The sequence below is a fragment of the Trichomycterus rosablanca genome, chromosome 15 (assembly GCF_030014385.1).
Source record: "Trichomycterus rosablanca isolate fTriRos1 chromosome 15, fTriRos1.hap1, whole genome shotgun sequence".
NCBI lineage: Eukaryota > Metazoa > Chordata > Actinopteri > Siluriformes > Trichomycteridae > Trichomycterus > Trichomycterus rosablanca.
In genome coordinates, this window is record NC_086002.1 from 19,904,034 (window position 1) to 19,925,639 (window position 21,606).

Here is a 21,606-nt window from a genome sequence, read left to right on the forward strand (position 1 = left end):
TATGGTACAGTACAGTATGGTACAGTACAGTATGGTACAGTACAGTATGGTACAGTACAGTTAGTATTGGAGTCACTAATCAGTAGAAATAATAAGAGAAAGTGGATAGTGGGATTAGAACCTGTACTGTACCGTACTTTCCTGTGCTGCTACACTCCAGTCTGGATTTAAGCTTTAATCTAACTAGGATTTATTTGTGATTGGAAATCAAACCCACAACCTTCAGTTTCCTCCAGTTGTTGAGTTTCTTCTTCTCATATTGATGAATTTCAGGTGAAGTCACTTTAATCCCTCCGGAACTTGTTGCTTCTGTGGAACTGCTCTTCTCAGAGGACCAACAGTGTGGAGGTTTCCAGATGAAGCCTGTGAAGAAGGAAGAACCTGAAGATACAGATGAACTCAGTAAGACTTTTTTTTATAACATTTTTATAAAATAATTTCTCCTAATTTGGTCGTGTCTGAATTACTTGTAATATTTGTGTATTTTAGTGCATAAGTGAGCAGGTGAGTGAAATGAGGAGACAGAAGTAAAGAATATTAAACAGATAATGCTGACTGTACAGTGTGTAGACTAGTATATAATTACAGAGTAATGCCAGGTGAATACAAGTGGCTGAATGATTGGGAAATGAATGAGAATAAATAAAGTCGAGTAGATAAGCTGATATGTTTAATATATACATGATTGTTTGTGCTGATGGTCCTGGAGAGATGAGTCTGCAGCTTCCGTCCAGATCTTAACTGTCCTTATTGTGGGTATCAGACGTCTGATGACTGGGGTGTACTTGGGGAGCAGGAACAAAGACAGGTGATCAGACTGACCCAGGTGGGGGAGGGGTGTAGCTTCTGATGAAACTTTGGACGTCCAGATCTTAAACTGCAGTGATTAAAGTCTCTAGAAACAATAAAGACTCTATCTGGGTTCACAAAGGTCTTTTATAGCTGCGTTAGCATTAGCATCTGGAGGGATATAAACTGCAGCAGTAACAATGCAGGAAACCTCTGGTGGTTATAATACCTGGTTATAAAGGGTCTACACGTTATAACCAGGTATTCCAGGTCAACAGAGCAGTAGGTATTAACTATGACAGAGTCCATGCACCAGGTTTTGTTTACATAAAGGCAAACACCACCACAGAAGCTCTTCATCAGTTCCACCACGCTGTGGTTTAGCTGCAGTCCATGATCCTCTTCTGTGTCAGGGTCCAGATTTTTATTTTCTCATGGCATATTGGCAAGGATGATACAAGGCAGTTCGAATTTCGTAGTTCGTAGTTGAATTTGAATGGACGGTCCAAAACAACACTTAAAGCGGTATAAATGAATGTCCATCAGCGTCTGTCTGTCGTATGTGTAGTTCACTCGAGTGATTCAAGTGAAAACGCAGTAAATTGGCAAATAAATAAACAGTAACTCACTAAGCCTGGTGAGACGCTCAGGTGCATGCGCCGCCATCTTTCCCAAAGGCGGAAACATGTATTGTGGTCAGATGAATCAACATTTCAGGTCTTTTTATGGAAAAAATGGACAGCGTGTGATCCAGACCAAAGACAAAAAGGATCCAGACTGTTATCAGCAACATGTGCTGCCTTCAAGACGTCGTCTTTTCCTGGGATGTTCAGCATTTTTTAACAAGACGATTAAAACCACTTGCTGCACACATTACAAAGGCGTGGCATAAGAGGGTACAGGTACTGGACTGGCCTGTCTGCAGTCCTGACCTGTCCCCAATAGAGAACAGTCCCAACTTTTTTTGGAATGTGTTGCAGACCTGAAATGCAGGAATGGATGTTTATTAATAAATGAAATGAAGTTGAGCAGACTATCTCAACTTCATCCTGTCTGACATCAAATAAAAGTCAAAGTAAGAAACTCTGTGATTTATTATTTTCCATTTTCCATACTGTCCCAAGTATTGTTTTTTATTTGGGGTTGTATTATTGTTATTATTATTAAATCTGCTGAAACCCTGTTTGAACAAAGGTTTATGGGTCGTCTTTTTTGACAGATAGTATAGAAGTACGTGTCTGTTAGTTCTAACTTAAGTGCTTAATACCAACAATAACAACCTTATTTTTTTTCTTCACAAAACAAAAACATTTCAGGTGAAGGATCTTTAATCCCTGTGGAACACGTCACCTCTGAGGAACATCTCACCCCAGAGGACCAACAGTGTGGAGGTTTCCAGATGAAGCCTGTGAAGAAGGAAGAAGCTGAAGATAAAGATGAACTCAGTAAGATATTTTTTATCTTGAGTAAAATAAGATTTGGATTGAATAGAATCAGAGGCAGCTGGGATGAAGCATCATACAGTGAAAGCTTGTATTGTGCTCATGCAGATCAGTGTGAGCAGGAAATGATGAATGCAGGATGAATCACGTTACAGGACTTTAGCATCAGATCTCAGTTTAACATTTACTAACAATCTTTATTATTTATAATGTTATAAATGTATTTGATTATTTATAATGTTATAAATGTATTTGATTATTTATAATGTTATAAATGTATTTGATGATTTATAATGTTATAAATGTATTTGATGATTTATAATGTTATAAATGTATTTGATTATTTATAATGTTATAAATGTATTTGATTATTTATAATGTTATAAATGTATTTGATTATTTATAATGTTCTAAATGTATTTGATTATTTATAATGTTCTAAATGTATTTGATGATTTATAATGTTATAAATGTATTTGATGATTTATAATGTTATAAATGTATTTTATTATTTATAATGTTATAAATGTATTTGATGATTTATAATGTTATAAATGTATTTGATGATTTATAATGTTATAAATGTATTTGATTATTTATAATGTTATAAATGTATTTGATTATTTATAATGTTATAAATGTATTTGATTATTTATAATGTTATAAATGTATTTGATGATTTATAATGTTATAAATGTATGATGATTTATAATGTTATAAATGTATTTGATTATTTATAATGTTATAAATGTATTTGATTATTTATAATGTTATAAATGTATTTGATTATTTATAATGTTATAAATGTATTTGATTATTTATAATGTTATAAATGTATTTGATGATTTATAATGTTATAAATGTATTTGATTATTTTCTGCTTCAGAACTGAACAAGGATTTCTGCTGCTCCTCGTGTCCACGTTCCTCTACAACCCAAAATCACCTCCACAATCACATCAAGAGCTGCAACCATGATAAATATGAGACTCTGGTGAAGATTAAGACTGAACATGAGGATCTGACGCCCACCAGAAGCTCCAGTAATCAGCAAACGTCCTCTGGTACTGTCAGCATTAACACGTCTCTCAGTCTCACACAGAGAGAAGGAAACGTCTGCTCACAGTGTGGGAAGAGCTTCAGTACCCGGGGTACTCTCAAAATACACCAGCGCATTCACACTGGAGAGAAACCATATCAGTGCTCACAGTGTGGGAAGAGCTTCAGTACCCGGGGTGCTCTCAAAATACACCAGCGCATTCACACTGGAGAGAAACCGTATCAGTGCTCACAGTGTGGTAGGAGTTTTAATCATCAGAGTGATCTCAAAAAACACCAGCGCATTCACACTGGAGAGAAACCATATCAGTGCTCACAGTGTGGAAAGAGCTTCAGGGACCAGAGTAATCTCAAAATACACCAGCGCATTCACACTGGAGAGAAACCATATCAGTGCTCACAGTGTGGAAAGAGCTTCAGGTACCAGAGTAATCTCAAAATACACCAGCGCATTCACACTGGAGAGAAACCGTATCAGTGCTCACAGTGTGAGAAGAGTTTTAATCATCAGAGTGATCTAAATAAACACCAGCGCATTCACACTGGAGAGAAACCGTATCAGTGCTCACAGTGTGAGAAGAGTTTTTATACACAGAGTGATCTCAAAATACACCAGCGCATTCACACTGGCGAGAAACCATATCAGTGCTCACAGTGTGGTAAGAGTTTTAATCATCAGAGTGATCTCAAAAAACACCAGCGCATTCACACTGGAGAGAAACCGTATCAGTGCTCACAGTGTGAGAAGAGTTTTAATCATCAGAGTGCTCTCAAAGAACACCAGCGCATTCACACTGGAGATAAACCTTATCAGTGCTCACAGTGTGGAACGAGTTTTAATACACAGGGTGCTCTCAACAGACACCAACTCATTCACACTGGAGTAAAACCGTATCATTGCTCAGAGTGTGGGAAGAGTTTTATTCAAAAGATTCATCTCAAAATACACCAGCACATTCATACTGGAGAGAAACTGTATCAGTGCTCACAGTGTGGGAAGAGATTTACTCTAAAGAATATTCTTAAAACCCACCAGCGCATTCACACTGGAGATAAACCGTTTCAGTGCTCACAGTGTGGGAAGAGTTTTAATCGTCAGAGTAATCTCAAAACCCACCAGCGCATTCACACTGGAGAGAAACTGTATCAGTGCTCACAGTGTGGAAAGAGTTTTAATCAACAAAGTGCTCTCAAAACACACCAGCGCATTCACACTGGAGAGAAACCATATCAGTGCTTACTGTGTGGAAAGAGTTTTAATCAACAAAGTGCTCTCAAAACACACCAGTGCATTCACACTGGAGAGAAATTATAGCAGTCCTCTCAGTGTGGGAAGAGTTTTATTACACAAAGTAATCTTAAAACACCCCAGCACATTCACACTTAAACCGTGTGAGTGCTCACAGTGCTAACCCTAGTTTTGACAAAAACATTTGAAGTTGTCTCACAAAAAAAACTTATCTGATTGTAAAAGTGAACTTTTAATATCACTAACATAATAACAGAACAAAATCTAAATACTGATTATATAGATTAAACAGCTTTAATACTCAGAAATCAATACATGTGATTTAAGCATGCAGTACAAATGTTCTTTAGCTTTGTGTTCAGGATATTGGTATAACATCATTCTTAACACTACATCTCCAACACAGTATTAAAATAGAAATGATACATAACTGGTAGACTTACCCAGACAGTCTGTCTGAGGATTTTATTCATAGACATTACAACATGTTGGATAATCTTTGCTAGAATTCACTTAGCTTAGTTCTTTTCCAAATTGGATAGATCTGAGATAAAGCAGACCCTAGGTAAGAGGGGTCAGCATGAAATAGACAGATAAAGAGAGAAAAATAAAGAATAAAGAATAATTCATGGAATAGTCCTTTAGCAGCGTTCTGCTACATCAGTGTCTTCAGATAGATCGATGCTTTATCCAGCCAACTGTGGGGAAATAAAACACAAACTTTTGGAATTTTCTGCCCTCCAGTAAACTGAACTGTAATACTTTTAAACTTGCTAAAAGTTGAAAGTTGAACAATTCCATGTAAAACACCTTAGTGTGAAACAATAAAAGTCTAAATATTACAGATTATATATGTATATATTCTGTAATATAATATTACATATTACATATAATACAGTTGGTGTTAGACAAAGGACTCGATGTTTCAATCCCAAGTAGTTACAGTTGAGACCTTGCTAGGACCACCCAGTGATGTTACCCTACACGACACATCATCAGTTGTGTACCCCAGTATCTTTAGGTGTTTCGGCCATTAATCACAAGACACCCTCCTCTGTGGCAGGCCCACCACAGGCTGATCAGACCTGGGTGTGTGTCGCATAGGAACTGGGTGGTCACTTTGCCCCCCATGCCATTTCCTTTCTTCGCACCCACAGCCAGTGACTACTTCTCTCAGCTGTGGTGGCAAGCTCTTTGATGGTTCTCCTCTGAGCTTGCCCTCTGACACCCACCTCTTTCAGGAGCCTTATGGTGGAGTTAGCCACAAACCCCCTACAGCCCACCTCCACTGGACACACCAACACTGTCCATCCCCGTTCTTCTACCTGGGCTGCAAGGTCAGAATATCGCAACTGTTAGGATGAATCTTTTGGTTCAAAAAGGTCCTGAAGAAAGCAGTCGGGAAGTCCAGAAAGTACTCTTTAAAACACTTTATTAAGTGTAAAAATGATCTGTGAATATATATCAGAGCTAAGCCGACCGGCGCTCCTTACTCCTGCAGTCTAGACACACAACCACGTAAGAAGGAGGCCGAGCCTCTCTTCCCCGCCGGTTTTTAAACTCAGCTAGGCTCCTCCTCCTTTACTGCTGGTGGAGCCAATGAAGTGTGCTAACAAGCCCCGGGCTCTGCCTCCCCCCCCCCTCTGTAGGAGTCAGGGAGAGAGCCTAGCCGGCGACATGTTGGACAAAAGACCACGTGGCCTGGATGTCGTAAAGCTTGGAAAATGCCGTAAAACTTCCCATATTAAATGTACGTTTTTATGTTCCGAAAAACCTAAAATCCCCCCTTGAAAGCATCTTAATGCTTTCACATTAACTTTTAACTATAGGTTAGGTGTTTTCTAGATTCCAGTAGATAAGGATAGCCGTCAGCAACCCCCAATTTAACCCCTTCTGACTACATGGCCACTGGGCTGAATTTTTTACAATAAAACGTTTCTAAAAATAAAAAGGCTACCAGTTAAACTAAAGGAACCGTACCTATCGCAACAGCTCCTACCCCTAAAACAAACAAACAAACAAACAAAAAATAATAAAAACAGGAAATCAAAAATAAAGTAATTTAAAAAATAGGAAATCAAACACGAGAAAAATAAAATAAAATAAAAACAATGGGTGCGTGGCTTCTACAGGAAGTCCGTTCAGGTTGTCCTCCACCAGACGGAGCTGCAGATATTCAGAAGGGGCCCATAGCTCCTGTGTCTCTGCATGACTCCTAATGTCTTATGGATTCTCCCCTGTCGGTCTTACCTGTTTCCACAGCAGCACAAACATTTAAACGATGAAACACAGAGTATCAAACATATATACATTGTAAACAATCCTGAACTAACCCCTTGCATTTTGTAACTAAACTATGTGTGTTGCACTTAACTAGTGTTTTCAAAGATGGTCTATGTGTCTGCGAACTATATGTTTATGTTTTTGTCTCCTAGTCTAACTAAATTCTCCCCCCTCGTCTTGTTCCGCTCCGTTGATTCCGCTGGACTCTTCTTCCACATGGTTGGTTTTGTCGGGCTTTCTGCTGTGTTTAGTTCCCTGTAGGCAGGTCCAGTTAGTGGCACTTCTGTCCCTTGGAGTGGGTCTTCCAGTCCCCTCAGTGTCTGCCTCTGCCAGTCCTTCCGAGTCTCCTTCCTTCATCACGGTGTGTGATCAGTAGTGCTGGTCCTCTCTCCTCGTCTTGTCTGGTCGGTTTTACCTTTAATTAAGCAGAGTTAGTAGCACTTATGCCGCTCGAAGTGGGTCTTCCGGCCCACCTTCAAGGGTATCCTCCTCATCATCATCTACATGATATCTAGACAAATCAGCCAACATCATCTGGATAACTGGTGGATCCTGCCGACCTCTGCTTCCTCTACTCACTACTTCTATCACAAATTTTTCTATTAATACCCTGATGCACGGGATACCACAACAACAACATATCACTAAAATTATCAATCCTACACATACTGACCTCACCAAGACCCCGGTAAGTAGTTTCCCTGACCAGTTCTAGCCTCACTGACTTTACTAACCAATTGCTAACCATGCAATAGGAAACTTAATCAATTCCACTGATTATTCCACAAAGCAATTGCTATATTGGTTTTCAGGGCCGACTGCTCGACACGGACCAGAAAATAACTTACCACACAAACGGTTGGACTTTAACCAACCGACCTGAACCCGTTCAGGCTTTCACAGTTGGACTCGGACCAACTGACCTGGTACCAGGCTTTGAGTTTGGACTCTAACCAAACTGGCATGGACTCTAACCACACCGGATCCTTTGGACTCACCAGGAGTCAAGGCATGCCCACCATACCTTTGTCAGTGAAAGAGGAACCACACCTTAACATTTATCAGTAATTATTTCAAATTATCTACAAGAGAATTCTCAACATACCACTAAAATTGCCAATCCCACACTCTCATACTGACATCACTAAACTCGTAATAACTTCCTTCCATGGCCCAAACATCCCTTCTAGCCACTTAACCCATTCATACACACATACAATCATACAACAGACAAACATATAAGCTACTTACCCAGCCCTCACCGCAGCCACCCCACTCCCAACATCGGGATACACGGCCACGGTGAGCTTAGACACCACTGCCGCAAGGCTTTCTGGGTAAAGCCCGTGCCGGCCCCCAGTGGCGACGCTACACTGCCCCCTCCCTAATGGTCAACCGTCCCGGTGACCCACTCACCAGCGTCCACTGGGTGGCTCCATGTCCGGACCGCACCCCATTACACTGCCGAGTCGCTCTTCCACCCACTGCTGGACCGGGCACCCTGCCCCTGCAGCCACCTGGGCTAGCGCACTCGGACAGACCGAGCATATTGGCTCACCAAACCATCAGAGCCACCCAAACACCACGATCCCACTTCTGACACCAATGTGGCGCCGGCGAGTAAGGAAGGTTAGCGTCAGGGCCGCAAGTGAGCTGCCTTTGGCAGTTCATTCAGTGTTTTAGGGACAGACACCCATTCATACACACATCCCTTCTGAAAAATGTCCCCTGTTTATCGGTTCTGGTTTGTTGCTCCTGAAACAGGTATAATTGTCTTTATAAGCTTTGATGTTGGTTGGAGTTGGTTCCTGAGTTAGTGGGTGAGACATGGATAAATTCTCTATGTGTTAAATTAGACATTTTAGACCGCTTTAAACAACCTTTCGAGCAAAATCTGTAACACGTATTAAGACAAAGATAGACTGATACACCCTAGAACAGAAGATTCCTGCCTAGTCGAAGAATACGAGTATTCTTTTAACATTCACTGGCACAACTCACTCGGTTGTCCAAACACAACTCAGACAAAAGAACGTAAACCTCAGTACAACAACAGTGTCTACTGGAAACAAACAATTACTTCACCGCGACCGACAATGGCCCTATGGAAACAAACATATACTTCAGGGCAATCGACAGTGATCCCCTGGAAACAAACAATTACTTCACCGCGACCGACAATGGCCCTATGGAAACAAACATATACTTCAGGGCAATCGACAGTGATCCCCTGGAAACAAACAATAACTTCACCGCGACCGACAATGGCCCTATGGAAACAAACATATACTTCAGGGCAATCGACAGTGATCCCCTGGAAACAAACAGTCACTTCACCGCGACCGACAATGGTCCTATGGAAACAAACATATACTTCAGGGCAATCGACAGTGATCCCCTGGAAACAAACAATTACTTCACAGCGACCGACAATGGCCCTATGGAAACAAACATATACTTCATTCATACTGCATTAACCCTTCCTGCTATATAAAATTCCCCTTCAAACAGTTCAAACTGATCAGAGCAGAAGGTGCATACACATTACATCTAACATTTTCTACACTTATTATTGTTATTCTAATACCTTACTGTAAAATACATCCAAAACCTCTATAAGATGTTACTGAACCCCTCACTTTTTATTATGGAACCCAGATCTTCAGGTGGATGTCTATTAAAACACAACTGTCCCACACGGTCTTGAGATTTCACTGCATAACGTCTCCATCCAGTCTCGCATCAGCTTTCCCTTCCTCTTGTCTGATGATGTCATTACTTTGGCATTCTGTACCTCAGCACCCCATATGCCTCTTGAACACTGCTTTACTCAAACATCAGAATGCAACAACAGCCATGACACACATCTGCAAGATCTGGTATTCATAATTTTTACATCATCTTTGGTACTGCATAAGTGTCCACCATCCTCAGCCAGTACACAGTAGATTAAATATCAGACTTCTCTTTACTCATGCAGGGCCTGCAGTTTATGGCCTCAACCCCCCACTGGGTTGCTGTGTGTCTGTGAAACCTATGACCTGGGTCTCCAGTCACCCCCCTTCATGTACTTCTCTCCTAACAAGTTATTTTCTTCTCACTATTCCCTCAATCTTTAAATTGCACTCATCTATGATCATGCATAGTATTGCCACAAGGTTTACTGCACCACATTGAACCAATCTAACTTCTTCAATAAACTATATAGTATAAAATGAGTGAGTTGACCTGATCAATTAGCTAGAAAAGATTCATCGGATACAACACAAGCATCAAATATTAACAATTGCCAATTAACAATTTCCAAAAAATATTACCAATTAAATTGAATCTTACCGAAGTCCGTGCACGCAATTATATTTAATCTCCTGAGACCCGAGCTTTGATTTTTTCAATGCATTTTCCCTATTCCTTTTGTTTTTAACCTTATTAGTTGGGTGACACGGTGGCTCAGTGGGTAGTACCGTCGCACACTGTCACAGCAAGAAGGTCCCCCCTCCGCGGAGCCCGCATGTTGTCGTGTGGGTTTTCCCCGGGTGCTCCGGCTTCCTCCCACAGTCCAGACACGCCAGCGAGGCGAACCAGAGACACCGAACCGTCCATGTCTGTGCCCGATACAACCTGAATCCCGTGCAATGAGCAACCACCGCTCCTGTCATAAATGCAACCAAAGTGCAAAACATAACGTCAAAATCTCAATAAAGAAGCAATTCAATACACAAAGCGGCATATTAAACATAAATTCTTATTCCTGCCATAATACTCCTGCCATATTTAAACATAAACTCTCATTCCTACCATTATACTCCCCCCTTTTTTCAAATTTTACAATCAAATCTTGAAAATAAAACATTAAATAAACCTACTAAATGTGTTTATCCTGTTGGAAAGCACAGAATTTTAAAGTTAGTTCAATCAAAGTCTGGTGTTAGCTGGACCTGTAAACAAATAATGTCGTTATTGAGCAGTGGAAGGTGTGCAACAGCTTTGTCGGCAGTGTCACCTCTGGCGTTGTCCTGTAAAATTGGAACAAAACTTTAGAATATGCACAATTTACAAAATGACTCTCTGTTTGGGCGGCAGAATTGCATCCACAAGTTGTGCAACAAGGTATGGTGGGCGATTTCCAAATTTAAATTAGTCAAAACAAGACACTCTCCCACCAAATACAACCAATTGTTCGATTCCATATGTGAAAGTTTAGTTCAGAAGCAGTTTTGCTTGCAGCCAGTCTAGAGGCTGTTATTAAAGCATGTAGTTCAACAGTTTAAGCCAATAAATTGAATAGGAGGGACAATGACACAAAGTATCATTTGCTAAATCTTTAACTAAGCCCACTTGTTTCCTGTCTGTTGCAGCATCACTGGATGCAAATCCTTTCACAAACATTTCCAATTCAGGATTCCTATCAGGCCCAGAAAAAATAGATAGAGTAATACAGTCATGATGTTCACCATCTCCTGCAATTAGTAAAAAGTGGTAGGATTAAGTACATTACAGCATTTGATAATAATGTTCAATTTTTAGAAGTACACTGTAGTATTTATACAATCATTAACTTGATACGTGAGATGTTTTCCTTTCAGTTATAGAACATAATTTGGCACTAACCGAGTTAGATAAGTATAACCCTCAAGATCACTTAGTATAACTACAGATATTTCTGTAGCAGACAAAGACAGAAAGAAAATTCTGCACAAATCCAGAAGGGATCAGAGTCCCTGTCCTGTACAGAAATAGTGGTACCTTCTGGCATTATTTCCAATTTAATTCAAGAGGCAAACAAATGATCACACCTCATAAGATTTATAGGGCTATGAAATCTCACTCTTTACAACTACACAATATTTTAGAAACAGTAACATATTAGCTTTTACCTTTTACTTGTATTTAGCATTTGTATACAGAGAAAAACACGACCTCACTCAAATAAACATAAGCTTTGACAATATATAATCTAATATATTACCATATGTCCTAATCAGAGGTGGAAAGAGTACCAAAAAATTGTATTCAAGTAAAAGTACTATTACTTTAATTAATCTTTACTTAATTACAAGTAAAGTTACTACTCTGAAAATCCACTCAAGCAAAAAGTAGAAAGTAACTCATTTAAAATGTACTCACCGAGTAAACAGCAGGGGGTCTCCTCTGTGTAATGTAAACAGGAGTGGATACAAACCTCACAACAGTAGTATTTAATTCAAATGCAATAGAAGAAACGTTGACCTTAACTCAAATGCAATAGAAGAAACATGTTGATGCAACAATTAAAACAGTTAGGGATGTGTAATGTGTCATTTCAAATGACATAAAACTTTTTCAAACTGAATAACCACTAGCGATGTGTCGTAAAATGATTCAAATCCATGAATCGGCTCTTCTAACCGAAACAAAGGAACCGACTCTTCCGGCAGTCGCCATGTAAATACGCGGCTCTTCAAAAGGAACCGAGACAAAAGACTCGACTCCCTGTCGCAACTCACTGAATTCGCGATTTCTTTAGCGTTTTTTATTTTTATTTTGCTCGGTAACAGATGATATTCAAAATGTAACAATTACTAATACAAAACATACTTAAGCAAAAGCTAAATTACAGTCTGTGAAATGTGCTTTAAAAACTACTTTGTTACTGTAACCAGTGTAAACAAAGCCTTAACACTGAGCACTGGTCTCGTGCATGCGGCGTACGTCATCATTCACCGACGCATGCGCACCGATCGAATTTGCCCAAAAATCATATCACCGTTATTGAAACATTTTCCATCGCGACATACATCGACATCAAATCACTGTCCAGCACTACCCCATACATTAAACAAAGAAACAATATAGCAATCTCTCAATAATACATGCACCAATACACCCAGCAAATCTCCTATCACGACTACCAAGCGCTGTGTTACTCACATAATTTTAATCTTATTCACTATAACAACTCTGATTAAGGAGATTTTCCTTAATTATGTGTGAAAATGTCCTATGTCACACATGGATGAATTCCACTCTAAGTACCCCCTTTCCTGGTTTAAGAACCTTAAAGTTCAAGAACGCTATCTACCTTAAAACACACTTAATAAGGTACCATAAATACTTCATCTTAACTCAGTTATCTTAAGATTATAAAAATAAAGTTGATTATAAAATTAACTGCAGCACTTACCCAATCCAGGCGTACAAAGACAAAGATAGCCGATGGACAAGAGATACGGCAAGCTGCTCACATAGAGCCAAAATGGCGGATAGACAGAAAACCACGCTCAGCTCTCCCAGAGCCAAAATGTTGGACAGACAGAAAACCCCGCTCAGCTCTCCCAGAGCCAAAATGGTGGACAGACAGAAAACCCCGCTCAGCTCTCCCAGAGCCAAAATGGTGGACAGACAGAGCCAAAATGGCGGACAGACAGAAAATTACACTGCGTTCTCAAGAAAAAAAATGGCGGATAGACGGGAGACCACGTTGCATTCCCAAGACAAAATGGCGTACAGACAGAGCCAAAATGGCGGACAGACAGAAAACACGCGTGTGCAAGAAACAAAATGGCGCCGACAAACAAAAGAAACCACGTTGCGCATCCAGCACACGGTTTCACAGACAAACATACACAGAGACTTACTGACGAACAAAACTCCTGATGCACTGTTTTCGAACCGGATTTAGAATTTAAAGTAATCAAATTATTCCAGCCCCGTTCCCGAAACAGACAGGCTAGTTAGAATTTAGAACGACCGAATTAGGCTAATTCCGTTACCGAAACAGACGAACTAGCCGAGTCTCGTTTCCATAACAGCCAGACTCCTTTGAGATTAATAATCAAATTACCCGAATTCCGTTACCGAAACAGACGAATTCGTTAGAATTTATTACACTCGAATTAGGTTCGCTTCGTTACCAAAACAGACAAGCGTCCTTTCCCTTCAATTGTGTCCCGGGCCCAGCCGCTGCCGAACACATGGCGCCTTTACCATTTATTTTAACCGGTTTGGTTCAAATTCAGATATCAGGAAACACACATTTTTAGCTCCAACATATATTCACAGTTTTAAACTATCTAATGATACTTTAGTAATTTAATCAGACACTTACGGATTCTGAGATTCACTTTCACACTTAGTACGCTAAATAATAAATGCAGCTAATATATATACAGAGAACGTCTGTTTACCTTAAGAAGGCGCGCGCCTTGTACTTGATTTTTTCAGAATTCCAGGTCTTACCTTGATCAGCTGAATTAATTCTGATGCAATTCTCAGACCTCTTGAACCATTCTCTGGCTACCATTTGTTAGGATGAATCTTTTGGTTCAAAAAGGTCCTGAAGAAAGCAGTCGGGAAGTCCAGAAAGTACTCTTTAAAACACTTTATTAAGTGTAAAAATTATCTGTGAATATATATCAGAGCTAAGCCGACCGGCGCTCCTTACTCCTGCAGTCTAGACACACAACCACGTAAGAAGGAGGCCGAGCCTCTCTTCCCCGCCGGTTTTTAAACTTAGCTAGGCTCCTCCTCCTTTACTGCTGGTGGAGCCAATGAAGTGTGCTAACAAGCCCCGGGCTCTGTTTCCCCCCCCAACAGAGGAGTCAGGGAGAGAGCCTAGCCGGCGACATGTTGGACAAAAGACCACGTGGCCTGGATGTCGTAAAGCTTGGAAAATGCCGTAAAACTTCCCTTATTAAATGTACGTTTTTATGTTCCGAAAAACCTAACACAACCTTTTCCTTTCATAAGCCTCATCAATGGCTTCCTCCCAGGGCACCGTGAGCTCGATGATATAAACACGGCGACAGGAGTTGGACCACAACACCAGGTCTGGGCGCAAGCTTGACACAGCAATGTTCGGTGGAAACACTAGGCTCTTGTCAAGGTCAGCCCGCAGTTGCCAGTCCCTGGCAGTACCCATAAGGCTTGAAATTATGGGAGGGGCTCTGGTTGGCTGTCTTTCACCCTCCCGGATAAAGGCTATTGACGTTTATAATATTACATATTACTAGAGGTGGAAAGTAACGAATTATATTTACTCGCGTTACTGTAATTGAGTAGTTTTTTTGTGTACTTGTACTTTTTAAAGTAGATTTTACAACCTGTAATTTTACTTTTACTTAAGTATTTTTTGTATTAAGAATTGTAATTCGCTACATTTTAAATAACATCCATAAAAAAAAATTTTTTTTAAAAGAAAACAAAAAAAACTTGACATCAAACCTAGACTGTATGATCCTGCTGCTGAGCATTTTTGAAACTGTTCACTGAGTTAACGAGTCAGAAAAGACTCACTCCGTTTCATTATGATGTTGTGCATAAACAACTCCATGAATCGGTTCATTTGGTGAAGCGATTCAAATGTATGAACCAATCAGAGCTTTAGAATTTAGATTCTGGGCAGAATTTCAATCTTTTTCTTCATTGGTTGTTGTATAAATGACACTTTAGTGAACGAATCACCAATTTAAGCTTTTTACCGAAAAAGTCGTGAGAATAAATCTAGTTTTCATTAGTTAGGTGGATGAAACAGTTGGGTCTGGATTTATATATTCTGGAAACATACAAGATGGTTTTATATAAAGTGGATTATATCCCTAATGGAACAACACATGGATATAGATCAGGTAAGTAGATAAGTGGTTATGATTTTCTGCTGCTATGTGATTGATCTGGGTTGCGGTTCTGCTGTTTACGGTTGGCTTTCATTTTGCAACCATAGCAACCATTTAGCAACCATAGCATTATGAAATATTGTGATTATTAATTAATTAATGAATAATTAGCGCACGCCACCTTCCTGAGACTTCCCTCAGTTATTTTAGGCAGAAATTTGCCAAGGTCCATGTGGTTTTTGTACTATTGATAAGCTGTTAAAAGAGAAACTTGTGGAGAGCTGAAAAACACGTCTGTCTCACAGAGAGGCGGAAACACTACTGAAGTAGTGATGGGTCGGTCGCGAACGATCCGGCTCTAAGAGCCGGCTCTTTAAAGTGAACGACGGGATCCGGCTCCTGACTGAGAGAGAGAGAGAGAGAGTGAGAGAGAGAGAGAGAACTCAGCGCTTTCCACAGCCAGACATTACACGCTGGAAAGATGAGGAAATTGAGTGAGAGGAAACAGTAAAGTTTGGACACGAGAAGCCCCTTTTACAGAGAAGTGCAGGCTCACTGAACCAAGTGTTCACTGGGAGACCAAGTGTTCAGTTTACCCACATCTTATACATGTGATGGCACATAGACTGTGTATCTGTCCCCTCAGAGAGAATCTTAACAGGGCAGATCATAACAGAAAGGAGAAACAGGATCTACCCATCAAAGATGAGCTCCTTGGTTTTTCTGAATGCCAATCTTTACTTCTTCTTCTTTTCCTTGGCCTTTGTCCCGTTCGGTTGCGGGGTCGGCTCTCGGCGGATCATGATCCGCGCATTGATTTGGCACAATTTTTACGCCGGATGCCCTTCCTGACACAACCCTCCCTATTTTATCCGGGCTTGGGACCGGCACTACAATGCACTGGTTTGTGCATCTAGCGGCTAGGTATCTATAGGACAATTCAGTGTTTTCAATTAGCCTGGTGGCATGTTTTTGGACTGTGGGAGGAAACCGGAGCACCCGGAGGAAACCCACGCGGAATGCCAATCTTCACTAAATACTTACAAATACCGTCACCTGGATGCTGATTTTTCTTTTTGTTTTGCACATTTTCATTTATATTTTGTTGAGTGTGAGTGATGCTTCGTTGATTTTGTTTCACTCTAGATGCTTGTTTATTTTGTTTTGTTTCTTAGGATTTTACACTTTGGTTACATTCATGACAGGAACATTCACCTCACTTGCATGTCTTTGGACTGTGGGAGGAAACCGGAGCACCCGGAGGAAACCCACGCGGACACGGGAAAGACATGCAAACTCCACACAGAAAGGACCCGGGCTCTTCACCTGGGAATCCCACTTTAGATGCAAACGTATAAATAATATACACAGTCAGATCTTTTGGTCTAATTGAGATGGGTCTTTGTTTTTGTATTTTATAATTTATTGTTATGGCACTCTGTTCCATGTTGAGTATATAGATAAAGCAATTTAAATAATAAACATTTGATAAAATGTTTTTTACATTAGTAATTCATTTTACATGTAAATTGGTAATAAATTAATTTAAGCAACAAAAAAATCTAAGGAGCCACTTGGGAGCCGAAAGAACCGGCTCTCTAAAAGGAGCCGAAATTCCCATCACTATACTGAAGCCGGTTACTAAGGGCTCTGCCTTTAACAACCTGAGAACGGGTCACGTGCTCATTACCGAATCATTTCATGAAATCAGAAACGTGTCTTATTTCGTTTTAGATATTTCATTACATTTAAAAAGTTCCTAAAAGTAGATATTTGATAATAAAACTCATAACAACTAATAATAATAATTGATTTGATTCTAGGAGTCGATCAGAGTCAGTTTACCGATTCCACGCTAAAACAATGAAGAGTCGATTCCTTGCCTTGTTCCATTCAACGAACCGATTCCACGGAACTCTCCAGTGTAGAATGGAAGCGAAACGGGCATTAGCACATTACAAAGCTTTTAGTAATAGTATTTACATAACACACTTTACCATAGGAATATTTTGTTTCAAGTTTCTAAACATGCACAAACTTTGCAAATTGCAATATTGTGCAAGTAATACAGGCACAGTGGTACAATACAGCATTTAGTGCGTGTGCGCGTGTGTGTGTGCGAGTTACGTGTCACAGTCTAAGTGTGTGTGTATGTATATACAATACAGCATTTAGTGCTCCCCCCCCCCCCCCCCCAAAACATTTTGCGATGCCTATCAACATTTATGATACAATATATTTTTATTTCCGAGGGCCCTCCATTTTAAGGATCCTCTGACTATTAGGGACTTTGACCCCAGGGCCTCTTGGGGGCCCTAGCCATACTTTTGGGGGCCCTAGCCATGCTTTTGGGCCCTAGCCATGCTTTTGGTCCCCTTATGAAAATGGATGAGGCGTTGTGGCACTGCTCTGACTTCGACTTCTGGCTATTAGGGGTCCTAGGAAAGAGGGGGGCATATTTTTAGAGGGCCCTGGTTATGAGAGCCCCTACCAGGGGGCCCTAGAGAAGAGCAGGGCATACCATTAGAGGGCCCTTGATCACGAGGGCCCCTGCTATGGGGCCCTTGACTTCCATAGAAGTCGTTTACCATGGCTCCTTGACTTTCTAGGGACCTACAAATTGCCAGGCAAGCTACCATATTTCATAACAGACGTTTTGTTGCAAATATGCGATTCAGGACCTTACTTAATGTTTCTGAATTTGTATTGTTTCAAAATTATTATGTTCAATTTCTCTTAAGCACAGAGACACAAATTAATTTAGCAATTTTGCAATTATTTAAATCTAAGACAAGCAATTTCAAGCTGTTTGAATGCATACACACACTTAACTGAGCTATTTGATGTTCTTTTCATGCCTGACAATATGTCCAACAGTGAGCTCACTTTAAAGGCTAACTCACTCGCTGCAGCATATCCTTCAGAACTCTTTGCCCAGGGGCCCAGACTATCCTTAATCCGTCCTTGTCTGTCTGTTTGTCTATCTGTCTATCTATCTATCTATCTATCTATCTATCTATCTATCTATCTATCTACCTACCTACCTATCTATCTATCTATCTATCTATCTATCTATCTATCTATCTATCTATCTATCTATCTATCTATCTATCTAAATTTCTTTCTTTATTACCTTCTTGTGATGATCTGTTCCTCTAAATTCCTCAACAGGAAATTGAGCTCAAAGTCATCAGCATGTTAAAGCAGTGTTTACCAGAACCAGAATCAGAACCAATCAGATTTAACATCATTAAACAAGTTTATAGTTTATTTCCAGAGGTGGAAAGTAACGAATTACATTTACTCGTGTTACTGTAATTGAGTAGTTTTTTTGTGTATTGTACTTTTTAAAGTAGATTTTACAACCTGTAATTTTGCTTTTACTTAAGTATGTTTTGTATTAAGAATTGTAATTCGCTTCATTTTAAATAACATCCGTTACTGAGTAAAAAAAAAATAAAAATAAAAAATAAAAAAAACTCGACATTAAACTGTTTGATCCGGCCCGCTGAGCATTTACGCATTTGTGTTCTTTAGAGTCGGGCTTGCGAACTGAATCACTGAGTTAACTAGTCAGAAACGACTCACTCTGTTTCATTATGATGTTGTGCATAAACAACTCCATGAATCGGTTCATTTAGTGAAGAGATTCAGATGTATAAAGCAATCAGAGCTTCACATTCTGGGTGGAATTTCAATCTCTTTCTTCATTGGTTGTTCTATAAATGACAGTTTAGTGAACGAATCACCAATTTAAGCTTTTTACCGGGAAATCCGAGAGAACAAATCTAGTTTTCATTAGTTAGTGGATAAGACAGTTAGGTATGGATTTATATATTCTGGAAACATACAAGATGGTCTTATATAAAGTGGATTATATCCCTAATGGAACAACACATGGATATGTAGATCAGGTAAGCAGATAAGTGGTTATGATTTTCTGTTGCTGTGTGACTGATCTGGGTCGCGGTTCTGCTGCTGCTTACGGTTGGCTACGATAGTAAAGCATTATGAAATATTGTGATTTTTTATGTTCATTATTTTTGAGTATTTATTTAAGCATAAATGTGATTGTGAGATTCTGCTGGTTTGTTTTGGATTTTGATCATGTTCCTATGACGGTGTAAGACCCATTATATTTTTTATAGGTGCAACCGTAACCACCTAACCCTTCTATTGAGGATAAACAGAAATAATGCTGTTTTGAATTGACAACAGCAGTTGCAGTGTGTTAGGTGTGTAGAGGTTAAATCCACACATGAACTGCTGATATGCTGCATGGCTGGTGAGCTGTGTGTGATCTGCTGTATCATTCATCTATCAACTTCTGTTAGAAAATAATGTTCCTCCTTCTGTTAAAAAAGTAACTAAGTAACGTTTACTCTGAGTACATTTTAAATTACTGAGTAATCTTTTTACTTGAGTAGATTTTTAGACTAGTAATTTTACTCGTACTTAAGTAAAAAATCATTAAAGTAATAGTACTTTTACTTGAGTACAATATTTTAGTACTCTTTCCACCTCTGCTTTTAGGCTATGTCTGGAACATGGCTGCCATCTTGAAAGCCCCCATATTGGATCAAGGGCAAGTTTTTCCAATGGGAAGGTGGTCATGTAGCACATCAAATATGCCAAGACAGAGACAGACTGTAAACTGTTGCCTGTAAACTTTAAAAGCTCTGGTTAAGTATAGACCGCTATATGTTAAGAGCCCTTGCAGATAGTCAGGTGGCTAAGTGGGTAGCACTTTCGTCTCATAGCAAGAAGGTCCTGTGTTTGATTCCCAGGTAGGGATGTTAGGGTCCTTTCTGTGTGGAGTTTGCATGTTCTCCCCGTGTCCGTGTTGGTTTCCACCGGATGCTCCGGTTTCCTCCCACAGTTCGAAGACGTGCAAGTGAGGAGAATTAAAGACACTAAATTGTCCAAGACTGTGTTTAATATAACATTGTGAAATGATGAACCTTGTGTAATGAGTAACTACCGTTCCTGTCATGAATGTAACAAAAGTGTAAAACGACATTAAAATCCTAATAAACAAACAAAAAACCCACTGTAATTTTGGCTTTGTGTTTGTTTTGCCATCAGTTTTGTAAAGATTGTTCATTTTTCTCCTTCTTCCTTACCCACTTTCCCCATTGTGAACAGGAAAGAAGGCAGCCATACATTCATACATGTAGGTATTATTATGTTTAGCCTATTAGGTAAAAAGTGGGTGCTTCCCCTTGTATTTTTTTTCTTTGTTAGTTAGTTTAGGCCTGATTAGGCAGTTTAGCTGTTTTTCTTATTTGTTTTATTTGGCACTGTCTACAGTTTACTTTGTGAGTGGGAGCTTTGTTGGATTTTAAGTTCCAGTGTGTACATTTGTGTTCTCTAATTAATACACTTTGTTTGTAAAAACCTGTAACATTTAAAGACCTGCTAAGTGAAGTTGATTTAGCTGGGTATGAATCTGGTTTTCTGCTTATTTTTACACCTCTTCACTGAGTTATGTACCAGCAATTACTGTACCTTTAAACCATGGCTAACCATGTACATGTAACAGATATGGTAATATGAGCTCATGTGACCATGGTAAAAAAAAAAATATTTGAGATGTTGCCCTCTTGTGGCACTTTTATGTCTTTGGACTGTGGGGAAAAATACTTAGCATCTGGAGGAAAACCATGCAGACAAAGGGAGAACATGCAAACCTCCTCTTGTGGAACTTTTGGAGAATTGTAAAAAAAAAAAAGTAATATGATATAATACGAGATCTTGTGATCATGTTGAAAAAATTGTGATGTTGCCTTCTTGTGGCACTTTTAAAGAACTGTTAAAAATTAGTTATGATATGGCAATATGAGATCTTGTTAACAAGGGTAAAAAAAATCTTGTGATGTTGCCCTCTTTTGGCACTTTTGGAGAATTGTAAAAAAAAGTAATCTGGAATGTTAAAACACTATATTGCCAAACGTATTCACTCACCCATTCAAATAATTGAATTCAGGTGTTCCAATCACTTCCATGGCCACAGGTGTATAAAATCAAGCACCTAGGCATGCAGACTGCTTCTACAAACATTAGTGAAAGAATGGGTCTCAGGAGCTCAGTGAATTCCAGCATGGTACTGTAATAAGATGCCACCTGTGCAACAAGTCCAGTCGTGAAATGTCCTCGCTACTAAATATTCCACAATCAACTGTCGGTGGTAT

The 21,606-nt window shown here is 39.6% G+C and overlaps 1 pseudogene; it reads left to right on the plus strand.

The window, feature by feature from the left end:
* The first annotated feature begins 352 nt into the window (after nt 1-352).
* On the plus strand, nt 353-4,822 carry LOC134328738 (zinc finger protein 883-like; annotated as a pseudogene).
* Nucleotides 4,823-21,606: the final 16,784 nt, after the last annotated feature.